Source organism: Apium graveolens, unplaced genomic scaffold, assembly GCF_009905375.1.
Source record: "Apium graveolens cultivar Ventura unplaced genomic scaffold, ASM990537v1 ctg6666, whole genome shotgun sequence".
NCBI lineage: Eukaryota > Viridiplantae > Streptophyta > Magnoliopsida > Apiales > Apiaceae > Apium > Apium graveolens.
This window is the reverse complement of record NW_027419678.1, coordinates 4,568-11,711: the sequence shown is the minus strand read 5'-3', so window position 1 is coordinate 11,711 and position 7,144 is coordinate 4,568. Positions and strand designations below refer to the sequence as shown.

The window sequence follows — 7,144 nt, the reverse complement described above, 5'->3', positions numbered from 1 at the left end:
CAGTTTTACAGGTTTGTTTCGCTTAGGCTTGCATTTTGTTATGTTATAATTTGCATAAACTTCCTGTTACGAACTCAAATATGAACTTGTACTTTTACATATTTGGTACCCCGTGCATTACATTTTCTAGCTCCATGATATTTCACTACGCAGCTGGTTCCAGTGGCAAACCCTTGACCAGGTTCTCTGTTTCCTTAGAGCTAACACTACATACGACCTTACCTATCTCTATTCACATCTCTTTGATCTTCTTTTTGCCCATGGTTCCCATCTGGCGGTCCTCGTTTGTCCTTTGCCAGTGGTGTTTCAACCTCAGCTTCTCCGCCTTGAAAACCATCGATGGATCTGGCATGCACCTTAAAATTTTCATGGTCATCATACTTCTACCCAAGTCTTCGTTGAACTTCAGACACTTGAGCAGAATAGGGGGAGATAACTCCAATTGTAACCTTTACTTTGGCTGCTTCGCATGCTGTACGTTGTAAAATACAGATTTAGAAAAACTATTCACTATAGCTACTTACTACAAACAGAAAAAGTATAATCCTCCAGTACGGTTAAATTTTGTGCGACTCAATTTAATTGCATTTAAACAACTACATATGCTAATAAATAACTCCCTTAATATACCTATGTACAGCAGCTGAATTATTTTAAGCAGGACAGCTATTTCTAGCATGTTTTTCAAGCTATGCAAGTCGGAATTATCCTCCCTACCACAAGAAATATTCAAAAAGGAATAGGTTCCAAACATAGGACCAGGTATGTAAAGCTTCTCATAAATGTTACTTCTGACAATTTCTGCATCCATTATTCGATTCTGATAAAATTTTGCATTTGGAAATCTACTTATACTGGGATGCATTCGGTATTGAATGTCAAGGAGGTTTTTGGAAACACCAAGGGCACTTAATCTCTGGAACAAGCTTCGGCCGATGCCAACTTCAGCAGAAACCTAACATAGATAGCACATGGATTAGGTAATTTACTCTAAAATCGAGATATATATATATATGTTACTTCCATTGATATTACACTAATGGACTTATTCTATAAATTAAATATATCTATACATTTTTCTAAAATACTGGACTCAAGTTAAAAAAAATTATCTTATTGCAATTCTTAGAAACAACTTTCTCTATCTTGCTACTGACAAATGCTGGCAGCTGGCATTCATCGCCAAAGAGAACAGCATGATTAATGCTGGGGACTTGTAGAGGGATCAACAGTTCACACTCCTTCAATTGGGCAGCTTCAATTGAACAGTGATGTTATGTTATGATTTAGGATGTAAAAATAAGTAACAGTCCATTTTAAAAATTGCAGTTTAATTTTATTTCTGCTAATTTTTCAGTTTATCTTTCGGAATGCATATTATTTTTTTCTCTGCACTGACTGTTTGTATATGTTCATATATATTGGGATTTGATGAATAGATGTAAAATGAGTTTTACATCACTGAGTCACAGGAAGGAAGAGGTAACTTGGAGTCAAACTAATTTGTGCATTATCTTTGGGGTATCGTGCGGTTAGGGACATGCTGGTAAAAGAGGACACTTAACAAAAAGTGGACCAAACACTATGCATCTGAAGTCGAGGAGAATGTCATCTGGTGTTGCTATTTTATCAAGTTTATCTTTTTTTTCTAATGTTTAGTAAAGAACTTGAACTATTTTGTTTAGTTAAAATAATTGTTGTTGTCTTACTTTTAGACATGTGATGGTTTGAATGTTTGAGTTGGTTTGGATGTAATACATTTTGTGGTATGTAATGATATTTTGGGATTATTCGATTTCGAATCGTAGAATTTCATGTAGTATTGCTTTTTACATATGTAAAATATGTTAATGGTATATATGTTCAATTTACAAACAAATCCTATAAAATTAATATAATACAAATCATTATAAAAATGGGGCCCACCTGTGGGCCCCAATATGTGTCCCACAAGTGGGCCCCATTTTTTTTGCAAATTCAAAGTGCAAAGGTAACATACATAGTGTGATACTATAGACATACATTGATGTTACCTTTGATGTCTATTGTAACACAAAAGTCCATGTTGCACCAGGGCAAAGGAAATGTTACCATAGGGGTCAAAGGTAAGTCGAAAAAAAGCAACTTAAATTTTATGTTACCTTAGGTCTTTTGGGTGGCTATGGTAACATTTTTTTGGCCTGTTGTAACATTTTTTGGGTGTTGCTGTAGGCCATCTATGGTGTAGTGGAGCAGAGAAAGTAGAGAGGAAGAATAGAGAAAATAGAGAGTTTTTGAGATGTGTTTTCTCTGTATATACACCTTCAGTTTTCTTTCGGTATTTATAGTACAAGAAATGAAAGTGTAACCGACAAACTTAATAGTGTATTAACTCAGCCATTACATAATATAATATTTAAATCTCATCCGTTACATAATAAATAAATAAATAAATATACATATATATATAATTCTCAGCCATTACAAAATATATATATTTAATTCTCAGCCGTTATAGAATATAATATCTAATTCTCAGACTTATAGAATATATATATATATATATTAAATTCTTAGACATTACAGAATTTATATATATATATATGTATATATGATTCTCAGTCGTTACAGAATAAAATATTAAATTCTCAGTTGTTACAGAATATATAAATATATGTATTTAAATAAGTTTAATTAAATTAGAGTTGACCGGCTCAGCACATACAAGCCAAGTCGAGCCTAGCCCATATATCAATAAACTTATTTTTCCAGTTAGAATAATATTAAATTAATAATTAATATAAATTAATTATTAAACGAATCTCATAACTCTTTCAGGTTCCCCACTTTAACTTATTTTCTCTATGGATGTCATTAAGAAAAATCTTAAACCCATACATGAAAGTTTAAGTTCTGATATCAAGGGACAACTTCCAATCTTTAGATTTTGGAATTATCATCAAGAACATAATAAAACTTATCATTTAAAATTACATTTTTCTAACACATTCTGACCTACTTTTAGATTTTCACATGAAACTAATCAAAGAGAGCCGACCAAACCTGATATGATCATGATGAGGATAGGGCTTAACTTATAATAACTTAATGCATGCATTTTTCGACTTATAATCTCAAATTCTGTAAACCACGTGTTTGTTACACTACAAGAAAACAGGAGAAAACCGACCACACATAACTGACCGACGTTGATCTGGCCACAATATCACCGACCACATGGGTTGGTCGGTTATATCAGCGGAAAATTATGTAGTTTTGATGATGTGGTACAGGTAAAACCGACTATAGGAGAGTGGTCGGTTATAAAAGCTAAATACGACGTAGTTTTGCTGATGTGGCATATTTAAAACCGACCACCATCTAGTGGTCGTTTAAAACCCTAACAGGAGGCTCTTAAAACCGACCAACATGTGTGGTCGGTTTTGGAGAAAAATATAAAATTAATATAAAGTACAAAAAAATGAACCCGTTATAGACTGAACGGTATCGTTTTACTATTTTATTTATAACCGACCATCGTCAGTCGGTTTAAATCTATTTTTTTGTGTGTTATATCTCTCTTTTCTTGAAATTGGGCAAAATATAAAAAAACCAAGAGGGAGAATTGTAGTAGAGGAGTAATAGAGAAATTGTAAGTGTTTCTCATTTATTGTAATCAAAGTGTTTGTTGTATGTATTAAATGTTGTTTTGGTAATATATTGATTGTTTTTAATTTTTTGTGAAAAGCATGTTAAATATGTTTTTTTGTGAGAAATTATAAGTTATTCTCATTTATTGTAATCAATGTGTGTGTGTGTGCGCATGTTTGTGTTTATGTTTCTTGAATGTATTAAATGTTGTTTTGGTAATGTATTGAATGTATTATTTGCTATTGTAGTGTACGAAATCGTTATCTAGAGTTTTGGCCGAAAATTAGTGTGATTTGATCGGAGAATGCGTTGCAAGGGTTATCAGGTTATGATATTAATATGGTTGAATTGCTGATGAAATTTTGAATGACTTAAAAGCTTGAATCGAACCAAACAGTTCTGTATCGACCCCGTTTCGTGCTCGCTGGAGATTTAACGCCGTCGTCGTGTTCTTGAGCTTTCCGGCCACGTTCTCGACGAAGCAACGATGAGGGAGGAAGGGGAGTCGTCCTTGGAGTGTTGTCGAGTGAAACCTCAAAATAATCGACCTGGAATCGCCGTGTTTTGACCCGACTCATTAAAAATAGTTATGAATCATAATTTCTTTCGAAAGCGAGTCGGCTTATAATAATTATTTGTTTACAGACCCTATTAGTGATAAAATCGAGTCCAATAGATCCCGAAAAAATTAGAAATCGAGCCAACTAGTATTTGTTAATACGAATATAAGTCTAGTTTTGATTCTAAAAATATTTATAAGTCTAATTTAATTATGTGCCTTATGTGCTATATGATTTACATGCCTATCTGAACTCTATGCGCTAGATAATTATATGTGAGTCAGATAATATCGTATGGGTAGATGATAAGGACTACGTGGTGTCAATCTGAGAATGCGTATGATATAAGTCTGCTAAACAAGTATCTTTCCTTGATAGATTCAGTACCAGTAAGGCGAATCAAGCAGAAGATGGAAGGTTGTGAATTACCCGAGGTGAAGTGTATATCAGGCAAGTTTTTCCCCTATTCTAAGTTCAGAATAGTGAATCACTTCCAATTTCCATGACAATTACACCTTGATAATTCTTGTTCGCAAACACTGATACACAATTATTGATCTTTATTTCTATTTCATTTTGATTCTCAATTTCTCATAATTCATTGAATCCTCTATTCATATTCCAATACTTATACCCATATTTACATATACTCTGATATATTTTGATGTTGGGATATATCGAAAGCATACCGATTATTCCGGATGCTAAGCTATGGACTGGATGGTTATGATACGGGTTGTGTATGAACCGGACCCTTGATTATTAGGCCATAGTTGCCTGGGTACCCTATATGTTGGTTGGGTCTATGCAGTTAGGTATAGATTCGCGCTATATCCTGACTGATTAGAAGGTTATAGTGCATATATTAGTTCTTGTTTCTAGTCACGCTCATTTGGCACTCGCCAATTATGGCAATTATTATTCTTTACAGATACAGATGGTTGTTTAAACCAGCAGATTAAAAGTTCAATTATCCTTCTCTGTTTATACACATATTGTTGCAGGCTTGTTGAGCAATTTTCGGCTCACCCCTATTGTTGTTGTTCACCTTGTTTTTCAGTTAAGGTTGAGAATGAAACCCATCAGAACCCGAGTAGTCAAGAAGTGGGTCAAGTTGCGGGACCCTCTAATTCCAAGAGTGTTTGTCCCTATCCCAGAAGAGAGTTTTGAATTGCCAGAGCAGGTGTAACAGGAAAAGTGGTAGTTGTAATTTAAATAAAAGATGTTTAGTTTAAAATTTGAATTGAAATCTGGTTTGTAAAAAAGAGAGTTTGTAAGATAGTTTATTTAGAATTGTCGTAATAAAGTTGGTAGGTCGTTCTTGTTTTCAATCCTTAACCTTGAAAAGATTCTAAGTAGTAGTAGTACGGGGTAATTATATATTTATATTATGATTGTACAGGTTCAGTAAGTAGTTAGTGTTTATACTGCCCTAAATCTATACTTCGGATTTGGAGGGTGTTATAGTTGGCATCAGAGCTTAGGTTTTGGCCCTTGAAAATAAGAACAGTAGAGTTAAGATAAGATAGGAAGATCACATAAGATAGGAATAATGATATTAGGGTTTGTTAGTTTCTTAGATTAGGAAATTATGAGTTTTATAAATATGATTTGATCTTTTTCTTGTGTTATGGTTATTCTGTTAGATGGCATCTTTAGCGTCATCCTCAGAGTGGACAGTATCGGGTCAAGCAGTACCACTAAGGTCGGTTCAGGCATTTCCACCATTACCGCCACCACCACTATTACCTCAGGGACCAGTACAAGAGCAGTTTCCAGTACCCCCAGTACCAGAGGTACCTGACTTTATTGATTATTTTCCTTATTTTGAGCCAGAGGTACCTGAGTTACCGTCATTAGAGTTTCCGATATTTGACATTCCTGATATGGTTGAATTCCATCAGTAGAAGGAGCTAGATCCTTAGATCCCAGTAGAGCAGCCAGAGATCCCACAGCCACAGCCAGATCCACAGATATTTGAGCCACCAGCTCAGCTAGTATTGTTCCCAGCACCGCTAGCCATTTATACATGTGTGCCTGGGGTATATCAGTTTCGACAGCCTGGGTTCATCGATGAGGTTATCTACCAGCCAGTGCCAATACCTACCAGAGGTTCTCATACAGATCTTCGTGAGCCCCGTACTGTGCCCTATCAGCGGTATGCTAGTTTGAGGGAGGAGATGCAGAAGTGGCAGGACCAGTGTAGGGAGATTCTCGATCTATTTGAGACTAGAGAGTACGAACCAGTGAGGGCATTACAGCCAGACTATATTATGAGGGAGAGACTCTGACAGATACACAAAGCAGTTTCCCAGGAGGTTACTGAGTTGAGACATGAGGATGTTCGCACCGATGCAGTTTATCACAGAGCGATGAGGTTGACCGAGGTGGTGTTAGAGGCACTTCAGCAGGAGATAGGTCGAGTGCCACCTGGATTGTGAGTTCGGCTGACAACAGAGTGTTGTATTATATGTGATATATGTAGATAGAGGCAGCATAGTATGGTGTGACTAGGTTTGTACGTGTGTAGCATCTAGTTTTGACTGGTAGCAGCTGTAGTATGACTGATCTAATATAGACCCTTTTCTATCAAGCACTGACACCTGTAGCTGGTGTTATACATATATATATAAAATGAACCCTTTCCACTTTTTCTTTTCTTTAATTTAAATTTCAGTTTTTTAAGCATTTAAATTTACGTTACTATTTTATAGTTTCATATCTCAAATGATGTTTTATTTAAAACAATGCTGTACCATTTATTTCTCCAAAAAGTTTCAATTATTTCCATGTGATTTAATTAAACACTGAACTGTTTTTAATTTCTTGTTTTGGATATCGATAAATTCTTTTCTTTCCAACTTCAACTGTTTAGATTTATTGTTTACTGTCATATAAATTGTTTCTTTATTTATATCACCTGTTTAATAAACTATTATTAAAAAGAACCATTT

At 34.8% G+C, this 7,144-nt stretch overlaps 1 pseudogene; it reads right to left on the bottom strand.

Annotated features, from left to right (window-relative positions):
* Positions 1-218: 218 nt before the first annotated feature.
* On the bottom strand, positions 219-1,315 carry LOC141703464 (putative helicase MAGATAMA 3; annotated as a pseudogene).
* Between the last annotated feature and the right edge of the window lie 5,829 nt (positions 1,316-7,144).